The sequence below is a fragment of the Pteropus medius genome, unplaced genomic scaffold, assembly GCF_902729225.1.
Source record: "Pteropus medius unplaced genomic scaffold, Ma_sr-lr_union100, whole genome shotgun sequence".
Classification (NCBI taxonomy): Eukaryota; Metazoa; Chordata; class Mammalia; order Chiroptera; family Pteropodidae; genus Pteropus; species Pteropus medius.
Genome location: NW_024354503.1, coordinates 9,192,461 through 9,207,125, shown reverse-complemented (window position 1 = coordinate 9,207,125; position 14,665 = coordinate 9,192,461).

The window sequence follows — 14,665 nt, the reverse complement described above, 5'->3', positions numbered from 1 at the left end:
CTACGTTTGTTTTTCACATACAGCAGCTCTATTGAATAACATGCATCTGAATTTTAAGTTGCAAAGGTATCTGAACAGTTAATTTTTCATGTGCATCTTTTGTTGAATGTTTTGGTTCAAGAAAGAGTGTTTAAAGCTTTTTTTTAAAGACTTCAGTTCTTAATGTAACTGCACCCTTCTGCATGGAAAATCATAACCAACATGGCTGCAGTAGACTTCATAGTGGTATCCAGCACCACTTGCAGAGGGCTACTTTGTCATATTAATTGTACTTGGGTGTAGGACTCTAGTGTTCTTGGGTGTATTGCATGGGCTGCATTATCTATAGCATTGTACAATAACAACTAGAAGAGGCAGTATACTAATTTTTCTTGTCCCCTCTCTGGCTTGATTTAAAGTTGTTCTTGGATTGTATCAAAATTCATATTCACTGCCCACTGCTAACCTCTAACACAGCAGTTATTTTACCATCTTGTAATTATTATTTGTTCATTTCTCTTCTCTGTCAGGCCATAAATTCCATGAAGGTAGGGCCATTGATTATACATCTAATATTCCCAGTTTATAGCATAGGATCAACTAGATAGTCAGAAACTCGGTAAATGTTTTGCTGATGAATAAATGAATACTATTCGTAGCTCCACTCAGTTTTAAGTAGCTTCTTATATGATTAAATAAAGCTAAGAAAATTCAAGGTGGAATTATAATAAAGGAAAACAAAATAAATATTAATTTAGAATTTGATCCGAAGACCAAGTTCCAGGAGTCCATGTCTCATGCACCAACTGGCTGAAGACCCTCTGTAGGCCACCTGTCTTCCTAATACCAAGGTACATGGAAAGTTGAAGCTTCAGTCAAAAAATGGCTATGATGAAGCATCCCTAATCTGCAAAGGATATATTTTTCTAGTGACCTTCTTCATGTCCCCTGGATTCATTGTCTCTGAGCCTTAAACAATACTGGTTAAACATTGACAGATACCATGTTTCGGAATGTATGTTATTGGCTAGTTACCCCATTTCTGATGACATATTCAGTAAATGTGTTTATGTTGTAGAATGAAGTGCTGTCAACGTATGGCTATTGTGAACAGTTAGAATAAATATTCAAATCTCTTATTTTGGCAAACAAATATCCACATGACCTGGCTCTTGTCCACTTTTTTAACTTCATCTCATAATGTTCTCTTATTAAAGCTTATTCCTACCTCAGAGGTTTTGCACTTGCATTTTTCTGCTTTGAATGTGCTCCCTCAACTCCCATCTATGCATGGCTGTTTCCATATTCAAGTCTCAGCCCAAATGTAACCTTCTCAGACATTCTTTAGTGCCAAAAAAATTATTTTTATTATTTATTTTACTTCTTTATTTATTGACTTTTTCTATTTGAATGCAAGCTCCATAAGAACTAGGATCTTGTATATTTAATGCTATAAAATCAGTGCTTAGAAGAGTACCTGACACATAGTAGGCCCAAAATATTTGTTTAATGAATGACTAAAGATAAAACACAGCCTGCCTCTTCTCATCACTTTTTGATAGTAAGACTGATTTTGGAGACCTAGGAACATTTGCAGCTCACACCTCCTTACCTTCCAAGTTTTAACACCCACTACTTCTTCAATTAACTCTCAGTTTCTGTGCTAGTCTATTCATCCCTGGCTAATTGTAATCACTTTATTCTTGTGATTTTTACTTTCATCTCTTCAGTAGTAAATGTGTGTTGATTATTTGATGGTGGTCTATGCAAGGGAAGATGCCCTCTAGACAGCTGGAAATATGGAATTACTCTGTAATAAGAAAAAAAGCATTTAGATTGGGATTTACAAACATAAAAATAAAGCTATGGGGCAAAACTTTTGTGAACAGTTGAGTTCAGAGGGAAAAAAACAGAGAAGCCTAGCTAGGAACTCTGTAAAATAGGATAGGAAGAAAAACAGGAGCATACCTACTTAATGGAGGAGACAGGATGGGAGTGGGAAAGAAAGATATAAAGGAGGGTAAAAAATTTAAAGCGTAATTAGTAAAAGTGGATTTGTCTAGTAGAAATAGTTTCACTAAAGCTGTAGGGTCAAAACATGATCAGAATGTGTTCTGAAAGAAGGTGAATGTTTAGCTGTACATTCGGCATTAAAATTTCTTCTTTACTTCCTTAGCAAGCAAAATATTGAATACATTATTGTGATTTAATAGACTGAGTCGTCTGACCTGATTTTTCAGAAGGAACATTCGTACAAATCTATTTCTATTGACTTAGATATATTGGTTCAAAATGTAATTGTATCTGGATGTTCTCCATTTATCTGTGCTTTGTTCATTTTCTTTCTTCAAGAAGGAAAGAAGGATGTGTCTACTAAAGAGCTATCTAAGGTATGGTGAGATGCTCTTGAGAAAGTGACTGGGAGGGGAGCAAAGCTTTCCAGGAACATTAGACCCTTGGAATGAGTGTGAAAAAAATCACATAGAATTGTACTTCTTTTCGAAGCAATTAATTTGTCAATCCAATCAAGTTGGAGTTTAGTGGAAAGACCAATGTATTCTAGTTCCAAATCTGTCATGAACTGGACATATGACTTAGAAAAATTATTTAGCTCTCTTGTCTCATTTCTCATGTTTGGGTGAAAATAGGTTGAACTAGGTGACCTCGCTGAGATCATAATATTCTCTGATTTCTAGGAGAAGAAAGTTTGAATATGATGAACAAATAATAAAAATAAATAAATGAAAATATCAGTCTGTTAGGTTTTCTTTGTAATCATGAAGTCTACTTAACAATCTTTCTTTTTGTAAGTTTTCATATTTCTATATCCCTTAATCAATTTTTAATTTCTCTATTATTTTCATTGAGAAATTTTATTTTTTGTCTTTACTGCCAGATAAACAAAACGCATAACACATTAAGAAGAATCCTCAAAAACTAAAGAAGATAAATGTCAAATTAAAAGTTCCCAACTCACTTTATTTCTAAGTTGTATTTATTATTAAGACCAAAACTTCACAGTCAAAACAAAAGAAAGAGTTGAAGTAATGATTTTGGTTCTTATAAGGATAGAAGTAAAAAGATTTCCATGAATAATGTGACATGATCTAGAAAGACACATGTTTTTTCTGTTTAGGCCCATAAACCATGAGAGAATGTTCTGCCTTTTTAATTCACTAAACCTCTCTTTTCCCAGGAAGCTCCCAATTCTTCGATTACTAGTAACATTGAATAGCTTAGCATATATTTATTCACTATTTGTAGTTCTCTTATCATAATCTTTGGCCATTTTTTCTATTTATTGATACTAATCCATGTCTACTATAGATATATTAATTTTTTTTGTAGATTAGCAATATCATGATAGCCAATCACATTTTATTTTATTCAACAATTGTTTCTTAGAGGTACCCATGATTTTATTGGTACAACAAATCTGATACCAGCCTGTAAGTCAGTAGTAATAGGAAATATTTTGAAGTTCTCATATGTGCTTTCTAATAAGCAATATTTTTCAGAGTTTCCTATTACTAATTTGGACCAATAGAATTATAGCACAGTGCTTTCATTGGTAATCCAGTAAACTGGCCTCTACTGCTCCTGTATACCTCATGGCTCCTTCCAAAATAATCATGTTTGATGTGTTATATTTACTCTGTGTATGCTTTCCAGCAGGACTTAATCCTTCAAGAATTTAGAAGTATTAAAAGTGCCAGTATTTAAAAAAGGACCTGTAAAAAGTTAAAAAAAAAAAGAGAGAGAGAAACAATTTTTGGAAATAAAAACAAAGAAGTAGAAGAGATTATTACAGATGGGTTGCCTTGACTTTATGTCACCACAAAAATAGTTCAGTTAAATGAATGCATAGTTTTAGAACTAGAATTGTGGAATCAGAATTAATACTTTGTCTAATTTTATGTTCTTTGAAAAAGCGTTTGGAGAAATCTAAAATAATTTACTGAGAGCTGCAATTATATGAGAAGAATCCACAAACTAAGAACATTTTTTTGTTGTTGTTTTATAAAGAGGGGAACACTGGGCAATAGTTTTTTATGTTACATTAAAATTAAGAATTAAATATTTCTATAGCTTTATGCAAAAAACAACAGGCAGATGAAAACTAGAAAACTATAACCCAGAAGCAAATAAATTATAACAGAAAGTATTAAATTAACCAGCTGTTTATTCTAATATACAAGTGTGTGTTGGACTAGATCAAGACTAAGTCACTGTATTATCCAAATTAGATTATGTATAATTCTCAGCAGAATGGTTTATCATTTCCTTTTATTTATTTTTTTTACTTGAAGACTTATTAAACACTGAACATTTGTAAAAAATTCATTTGTAGTAGTAATGTTACCAGAATTCTGATCACCTAATATTACAAAACTATTTCATCATTCAGAATATGAGTTTTACAATATTAATAATTTAAAAGTATTCTAGAAAATAATCAAATTGATTGACTAAATATGATCAATCTGTATGGATACATGAGATGGCTCAAATTTGCTACTTAATTACATTTATCATCTCCTTCAGGCAAAAATTTTAGAATTAGATTAAAAGAAAACCTTATACTTCGATAAAGAGATGAAATAAAATTTTATCATCTGACTTCATATAATTTATTTTATAAAGAAATTCATTTTATTCTGCAAAACCTTTCTGTTACAGTATGAATCTTCAAATAATGAGTTAGCAGTTAAATTTCAATAAATTGAAAGTTAATGACTCATGTGATATAACTAAATCCAAAAATTAAATTATCTTTGAATAAGAAGGAAAAAAATGTAGTTTATGGACCCACTCCTATTTCTTATAAATAGCTTAATTACCAGGACATATAATCTGTAGGTCATTAACATTTCATTTTAAATAATTCAATAATTCAATGATTAATCACAATGTTAGAAATAATTTTTAGATCACATTATCCTCAAACCTTTTTTGTTTGTTTATTTGTTTTTGCTTCAGCAAGTGTAAATAATTCTAGGGGAGGGTCTTGGTGACCTGGTCCACTGGGGATATATCAGAAACTGAAGCTGGGATGATGTTCATCTCTCCCAACCCAAATTAAAATTACTCTTCTAAGTCATTGTTTCACAACCTTTTTGTATTAAGATATTGTTTAAATACAAAAAATGTTAAAAATAGGGAACAATTAAATGGCTCAAAACAAATCAGCAAAATTTACAATAAAAACATTCTGTGTATATCAGAGTTTAGAAAAGCATCTATGAAACATTATTTATTTGATGAATTTCTAAATTATGCCTTTGTGAAAAACTCTTTACTGCTTTAAGTACTGTCATATATCCACAAAACAAATTTCTTGACTATCCTTATAGATACATTATTTTTCTTTAACACCAATTGGACACTATAATACACTTTCTTATCTTTTCCTTAGAGTCAGCTCTATCTCATTTTGTCAAACCTACTCATCTAAATGTTTACAGTATAATATGTAGCTTCATTTCTAACAAAAATAATTTTTCCACACTATAAAAATTTTGCAGTACACTCTACAAAGTACTTTGAATTTCCCAGTAACACTGAGGAACAAAGTATGTCATGGTTGAGAAGCACTCTTCTAGAATCTGCTCTGCTTCTATATTAATTTCCTTTTCTCCTGATTCATGCTTTTACATTCTATCTAAATTTCCTATGGTTCTACATCATTTAATATTTTCTAGATATGTAGTAACCTTTGCTTCATTTCCTCTTTTTCCTTTGCTGTTGAGCCATTAGCCTTTTTAATTCCTCTTTTTCTAAATCCACTACTAATGATTACTTTTCTTTGGACTCATTCCAACTTTTGTATTTGGTTTATAATAGAAGGGAAATTAAGAAATCCTTGAATCTAGACTCCTAGATGGGGCAGAGAAACAGCAGTGTTTGGGGGATGATCTTCTCTTCCATTCTTGACATAGTCTAGAATCTAGACCATCCACATGGCTCTGGAGGGAGTGCCATTTTGGGGCTGGGATACTTGGCAGAGGTCCAAAACCACAGTGTTTAGGAGCCTCTCGAGTCATGAACATGACTCACTGTGACAATGAAACTCTTCCACTGTAAAAATACCAGTTTTCAGCAGTTTCTGAGCTCTAACCCTCTCGTGCAACCTTGCTTGCAAGACCTGTCTGAAATCAGTGTGAACAGCTTGAGGTCTGGGCGATAGCCAACCTTTAACCTTTCTAAAACTGCCAAAGAGCTCAGTGTTTTTGCAGAATTGTGTCTGTGGACCCACATTTCCATTAGACTGGCGGACCTCCAGGTGTTTGCTTAAGGAAGTCATTGAAATTCAATGCAAATCAAGGCCAGATTTCCAGGAGAAAAAATTCAGACAGTAAGAATTTTCCAGGCATAAGATTTCAAGATGCATTATTTAGATGTTTGATATATGTTAATAATACAAGTAGTTAAAATAAGTTTAAAACTTTTTGAATTATAAGCCCTTTTGCAGTTTAAAGTAAGAAACGCTTTGGCTGGGGTATATAATATGGCACATAAAGAAAATTTTAAGTTCAGGACAAGTTTATTCAATGGTGATGTAATAAATATTATTATATCATTTCTAAGGATCCTGTTCAATATGTAATAGTCTATTGAGAATTTAAATGAAATATACTGTCATATAGAAAAATCAAGAAATGTTAATTTTAGGAATATGTAATAAAAATTAATAAACAAATAATATTAATTTTTAAAATTTATTTTTACTCTATGTGTAGGTAGTCAGGTGCTACCTATTAAAGAAGATTCCATATAAAAAATTAAGAAATCAATAAGTCAAGAGACATAGTGAATAGTCAGACTAAATTAAAAAAACTAAATGAGTAAATTACATGCTATATAAATACTTAATTGAATATTTACAACTAGATACATCATTCGTAGAGGAACTATCATTTTTTTATCATCCTCATTTTGTAGATGAGAAAATCCAGATCATAAATGGGTAAGAGATTTGCTTGCTGTCACACAGCTGGCATTGTTGAACTGGCTTCTTGGCTAGGTAGACCAGATAATAAAAAAATTATATATTAAAAAAACAAATTCTTTAATTGATAATGTTAAACAGTCTTAAATTTGCAGTATTTGATTAGAGAACATATTTTTACATGTATGAGTAAAGTAATTAGCTCCAATAACATCCTAATCAACATAGTCATATGAATATTCGAGCACATTTGTACATATTGATAATATGGAGGAAACAATTTTATTGGCATAACTAAAATAATTATTATTTTTAAATGTTAACCTAACATATTCAATTGCAAAAAAGTACCATTTCATCCCAAGGCATATTGAAGCTCAGATTATCTTCTTATCAGAAATACAAGTTTATTTTCTCTTGAAAGTATTTTGAGACAAAACCAGGAGCCTTTTCAGAAAGAAAATACGTGCTTGGGAAAAAGAGCATAAAGGCAAAGGAAACATGGAAAGAAAGAAAACAAAATTGTGCAGTTATCTTTTGTAATCAAATAATTGAAAGAAGCCACTGAGCGATTTTTAAAAACAAATCAGATCAAATCTTGCCTTTGCTCAAAATTGGTCATTGGTTTTCTGAAGCCGGGTAAAACAAAAAGTCCTTACCATGGCCTACAAGGTCAGACTGCTTCCTCTAGCGTGACAGGAGGGGATACTCATCACTATACTAATGAGGACGAGCCCTCCGCTTCCTCTAAGATAACCTTTCTCTCCTCCTACTCTACTGTAGACACCTTTGCTCTTTATCCCCAAAGTCATTTCCTCCTTGGGGCCTATGCGCTTCTCTTCCCATTGTGCTTTGACTCCAGATATCCACATGGCTGACTCTCGCAGGCCAGTTAGGTCTCTAGGCAGAGGTCACCCTTGCAGAGCAGACTTCCCTATCTAGAACATTCTTCCCACACAACTCTATCACTTTTTCTTGTTTTACATTACTGCCCAGCACTTATCACTACCTAAAATTAAGTTATCTATTGCCTGTTTCTCCCATGAGAATATAACCTCTATAAAAGCAGAAACTAATACCTTATGAGAACACATATGCTTTCACTAATCTGAGAATAGTAAGATTTCTTTCGCATTTAGTATAATCCCTGCATTATAAGTGCTTTACATTTATTTTCTCATTTTATCTTCATAATAACGTTATTAAAAAAATACTATTATTACCATAACTTACAGGTGGGGACTGAAGCTTGTAGACATTAAAAATTTTAACTTAAGTCATATTAGATAGTAAATATTTGGGACAGGATTTGAACTTCGCTATTTTTTGCTTTAGACCTCAGCTGAAAACAATGAGAAATGGGGTTTCAAGGCAGAAAAGTAACATGATCACTCTTATATATACAAAGCAATAACACTGAATCAGAATGTAGGTATAGTGACTCTCAAGGAATAGAATCACAAAGAGGATTTTTACACAAACAACAAAATCGTAAGCTCTTAAAAATGTTTGCTCATGTGATGCAAAAAGTTTTTCATGTTCTTGTTAGTTATACCATCATATTTGAATGTAGAATTATGGTTTCTTAGAAGTGGACAATGTTTTAAGATCTCATGACCTGGCTCTCTTTGTCATTGAGGCTAATATCTAAAATATCAGAGACACTCTCTTCATAAATTAAATATTCCTGGAGTGAACTTTTTTATCTTTCTTTTCATCAAATAAATTCTTTCTTCTTTTAACCCGTACTCAATTTTTTTGGAATAGTTTCTTTCTTTTAGTGAGTACTTTGTGGAGTTTGAAGAACAATAGATCTGTGTTTCTTTATCATAATTCATCTTGGTTATAGATGTCCCTCTATCTAGTAGAACTTCCCTCCAGTTCTACCATCCATAAAGAGATACCTTGATTGCTCAGTAACCAATTCCTCTCTTTACATACACCATGAAGCTTTAAAGCTGGCTGCAAGATGTAAGAGTATTTCTCTTTTCTCTGAAGCAGCCGTGAAATTGCTAACTAGTTTCTGGAGTGAGCATGTTGTTTGTTCCTTTGGGATCCATAGGTATCCTGGAGTATGTCTTCAGAAGACTAAATCCTGGAAACACAAAGAGTGTAGCACTAAATTATAGAATTTGGATAGAAGTTGTATCCATTTTGATTGAATTAATCTGGTCAAAGCTAGTTCCTCTAAGTCAGTCTTCTGCTTAAAGGCTCAGATTATAAGCTAATTATTCTACATGAAACATAACTGACTTATTTGCCTTTTGATGCTTAAATAGAAAATCAAGTGTAGACTGGCTCAAATTAACATCAATGAATCAGGCTTCCTATGGAATTAATAAAAAAAAATTATACCTAGTGCTGGTCCAAACATGCTCTCAGGGATTTTGGGATGGATGATGCAGTGATTGAGAGTGGAAGTGATGGAGCTAGACCATGTAGGCACATATCTGTTAACCACAAAAAATTTTTTTGTAAGGCATAGAGTAATTATTGTCTTTAAAAATCTCTAATGAAATCCCTAAAAGCATAGAATATAATTAAATTCAGAGTTTCCAGGTGATTGAGGTTGTCTGTGTGAATAAACATGTGGTTCAATTGGACCAGCTTAAAAATTCCTTGGTTGGCTTGTCTGTATTTGCTCTTGCTGTTCACAAGTGCTTAAAAATGGTCCAGTTAAATCACACTGTCAAAATGGTGAGGCTCCCTGTTTGATTTACTCATGCCACATAAACTCATGCAGACTGTTATGAATGCCACATTTGAGAAAATCTCCCATTTGTGAAAGCATATTGGGTCACATGAAAAAGGAGATTAAATGAATCTCTTTTTAAAAAAGTTTTTAGTAGGTAGAAAGGAATGCTGAGGTGACGCCTGTGTAATGGCAGAACTACAGATGTCTCTTTCTCGTGGAAATATGCTCTACGTGCTAAATTTCATCATATTGAGAAGGGAAGAATTATAAGAAGCATGCTTCAAATTACCCTGCAACGGAAGGCTGGCAAATTAAATCCTGACCTTCTGCAGGTTATTTAGAGACCAGAGCAAGAAGCAGCCCACACATTTTCAAAAGAAACCATATTGTGAGCTTTGCTATACCTCAGCACTGTGAGAAATGCTCTCCTTCACTGTTCTACATGTAGTATGCAGTCAATTAAGTGTGTGATCCATTTCTTTTTCTTTTACAGTGTTTACTGTAAACATACTCTGTTTTAAAGTTCTTAAATCTGTCGCTTTTAAATGAAGTTATAAAACCAATGGATTTAAATGCATATTTAGGTATATTATATAGTGTGCCCTAAGTTAGATAAGATGGGGTTTTATAGAAACTGGAGTGTCTTCCAGAATGGAATGTGTGCCAATATCCAGCAAGGTGCATGTGAGAGCATAGAATGCCTACTCCCACAGCCTTAATTCACGTGGAACATTAGGGATAAAGAAAGGAATGGGATGGTTAAGATTGAGCCAAACCCTTCAATTTAGTGACCCTGCCCATAGGACCAGAATCGGACCTATAATAAATGATTCTCAACACTACTAGCACTGTTGTAAGTGAAATGATAGTTATTGGAGAAATATCTTTAGTTTTCTTGGAATAATTTCTCTTAATTCTAAAACTGAAGGATTTTAGGTTGAAAGATGAGAAATAGAAAGCATTATTGTGTTGGTAGGTATGATCCAACTATTTTATGTTTTTGAAAGCAGAAAGGTGAGCAAAATTGCCATGTATTTTTGGTTATAATTTTACTGTTTTAAGACTTAAATTTCACAATTAAACGCTTTAAAGAATGTGTCATTTGTTAAAGTCACTTATTTTTGTCCTATAACATACGTTGCTTAACTAGCGAGTCTTATTGGCGTTATCTAAGAACCGCAGTTCCAGACCACTACCACAGTTACTGCATTTTTGGAGTTTAATGGGATAAGACATATTCATGTTTCTCTTTAGAAGCTCGTGTTTAGTAACCCCTCGCAGTTCTGCTTCTGCCGTTTGATATTACAAATCAAAGCTATCTGGTCTAAGGTCTCATTTAAGGCCGATGTTTCCTTATTGATTTTCTGTCTTGATGATCTACTCATTGATGTAAGTGGTATATTAAAGCCCCCTACTATTATTGTATTACTGTCTATTTCTTCCTTTGGGTCTGTTAATACTTGCTTTTATGGATTTAGGTGTTTTTGCGTTGGGTACATAAATATTTACAGGTACCATATTCTCTTGTTGAATTGATCCCTTTATTATTATGTAATACCCTTCTCTGTCTCTTACTACAGTCTTTGTTTTAAAGTCTATTTTGTCTGATGTCGTCAAACTTTCTTTTGGTTTTCATCTGTATGTAATACCTTTTTCCATCCCTTCACTCTCAGTCTGTATGTCCTTATGTCTGAAGACAGCACATAGATGGTCTTCTTTTTTCATCCATTCAGCCACTCTGTCTTTTGATTGGAGAATTTAGTCTATTTACATTTAAAGTAAGTGTTGATAGGTATGTGTTTATTGACATTTTGTTAATTGTCTTCTGGATGTTTTATGGTTCCTCTGTTCCTTTTTTTTTTTCTCTTGCTCTTTTCCCTTGTGATTTGATGATTTTTTTAGTGGTATGCTTAGATTCCTTTCTCATTTTCTTTTGTGGATCTGCTACAGATTTTTGTTTTGTGGTTACTATGAGGCTTACAGATAACAACTTATATTTGTAAGAGTCTACTTTAAGTTGATAACAACTTATGTTTGAACATATTCTAAAGCTCTGTATTTTTATTCTTTCCCTCAAGTTTTATGTTTTTGATATCACATTTTATATCTTTATCTTGTGTATTGTTAATTATTGTATTTATTTTTATTACGCTTGTCTTCTAACTTTCATAGTAGCTTTATAAGTGATTAATCTACTAACTTCACTATATATTTACTTTTATCAGTGATATTTAGACCTTCATATGTTTTCTTGCTATTAATTAGCACCCTTTCTTTTCAGCTTAATATCTGTTTAGCATTTCTTGTAAGGCTGGTTTAGTGGTGGTGAATTCCATTAGCTTTTGCATGTGTAGAAAACTTTTTATCTCTCCTTTATTTCTGAATGATAACTTTTTCACATATATTACTCTTGGTTAAAAGTTTTTTCCTTTCAGCAGTTTTTATGTATCATGCCACTACTTTGGCCTGCAACTTTTCTGCTGAAAAATCTGCCGAGTGTTACAGGGATTCATCTGTATGCAACATTTTTCTCTCATTCCTTTTAACTTTTGACATTTTAATTATAACGTGTCCTGGGGTGGATCTGTTACTGAACTCAAGAGGTTTGTTTTGCCTGCATGCGTCGAAGCCAAGGGGACAGAGACAGGAGTTTATAGCAAAGAAAAGAGGTTTATTTAAGGAAATAGCGCCAATCCCAGAGACACAGAGTAGTCAGCCCTCAAAGACCTGGCTCCCCAATGGCCTCTAAGGGACAGGTTATATAGGGGAAAACTCATTCGTAGCTGAGGAAGTTGGGGTCATGGGCTCTACTAATTGGTCAGGGCTAGGATAGGAGGCAGGTGATCATTGTGTCAGGTCTTGATGTCAGTCATGGCATTGTTCTGTCTGTTTTCAGGGGATGCTGGTAGGGTTGTTCTGCCTTCATGGAAGTGGAGCTGCAAGATGTTATCTTTAGTTTGACCTAAATTCTTGTTTCTGTGGTCAGCAGAAGGGAGGCTTTGTTCCTAAGACTGTTTGATGCTGGCCCAGGGGCTTAATAATTAAGGGAGTGGTCACTTTCCTTATCAATATGTAGAATGATAAGGAAAGAAAAGAAGCAGGTGAGCCCAAAACCAGTTTGAATCAAGGAGAAAGAGAAGAGAAAAAGTCATTTTAAAGAAGTGAAGATTTACACAATTACAGGTCTCTCTGGGTTTATTTTGTGTGGAATTCTCTGGGCTTCCTGGATCTGTATATTTGTTTCTGTCCCTCAGGTTAGGAAAATTATCAGCCATTATTTTTTTCAAATTAGAGTTCCTTTCTCTTTTCTCCTTCCGGGACTCATATTGTGAATGTTAGTTTGCCTTATGTTGTTCCATAGTCCCTTAAGCTATCTTCACTTTTTTTTTTTTCGTTTTCTTCTCTTTTTGTCTGGTCTATATGGGTGACTCCTGTGCCCTTTTTTGGGGTTCATGGTCTTCTTCTGCTTCATCTAGCCTACTGTTGAACTTCTCTGGTGTACTTTTCAATTCAGTTATTCCATTCTTTATCTCTCTGACTTCTGTTTGTGTTTTCTATATTCTCTATCTTTTTGTTGAAGTTCTCACTGTGTTCGTCCATTCTTCTCCTAAGTTTGGTGAACATGTTTATGACATTACTTTGAACTCTTTATTAGGTAAATTACTTATCTCTGTTTAATTAAGATTTTTTTTCTGAGATTTTATCTTGTTATTTCATTTGAAACACATTCCTTTGTTTCTTCATATTTCTTGAATCTGCGTGTTGGTTTCTATGCATGAGGTAAAACCTCTCCCAGTCTTGAAGAGCTGGCCTTGTGTAAGACGTAAACTTATTATTCAACCCAGCCCTAGCTCTTGGTTATCATTCAAATTGTTGTGATTGTCTAAACAGCCTATGTTATTTTTAATAGCTCCCAGTTTTTGAGGGTGTGCCAGCACCCGACAGTGTCCCAAAGGGGAGGGTCTCAGTCAACATCTAGAGGTGTCCCCTTGCAGCAGCTGCTTTCAGTGTGGTTTCCTTCTTGTTTACCAATGTGATGGATTGCTTTGCCAGTTTTTAGTTTGTTTTTATTTTCAGAAAAAAAAAATCTTTCACATATAGCTGTAAATTCAGTGTGCCCATGGAAGAGGTGATCCTCTTACACCACCATCTTCTTCCAAAACCATCAAACTATTTTCAAACCCAAATACTTAGTGTTTGAAGCACTAATTTCGGGGGAGGGTGGACCTAAGTAAAAAGAACAAGCTAACATTGTTTGTTGCTACAAATTTTTCTTCTCCAACAGGACTTGAGTGGGAGACTCTACCTAGAATTTGAAAAGAAAAATGTTCTTCCTGATCTGCTTGTAAAATACTTCATACTGTTAACTTGCTTTAGAGCCCAAATGAATAGAGAATCAAATATATGTGAAAGGTTTGTTTCATTTGTTAAGTTGCTGGGATTGTGTCTGCAGCACCCTAAACATACAAAAGAATATATGAAGATGAGAGTGAGCATATCGCATTTGAAGGTATGTCTCGAGGGAAGCCAAACATAGCAAAAACATGGCTGGCCTTAAGCTGCCTTAACAGTAGGGGCTGCTAGCCAGGCGGATTCCCTTAGCTAGGCCATGAGTATGACCAGCATGGAGACTGTCCTAAACCCAGCACTGTATTTCTAAAAGATATTAGGACCTTGCGATGACATTCCTTGTACAGAATAGACTTTGTCCTCACTCCAATCAATCTCAGTCCCTATCCAAGACAGTACTATACAGATGTATCAAAAAGATTAATCTGGTTTTTAAGTAATTTCTCCCCAAAAGTGGATACATTACAAGAATTTAATGGTCAGCATGATTAAGAGTCTACTGTTTTATTATTTAGAAATACAATATAACCAGCTACCATAGTAGGACTATATTTAGGTATTAATTTAATATCTTTGAAAATTCGTAGGACCCTTTATACCAAGAGAAGATTTTGGTGAGTCCTTGGCATGTGACGGTAGAAAAATATAATAATTACCTTATTTTCAAATTCCAAGATTATAGCCAGACTTTT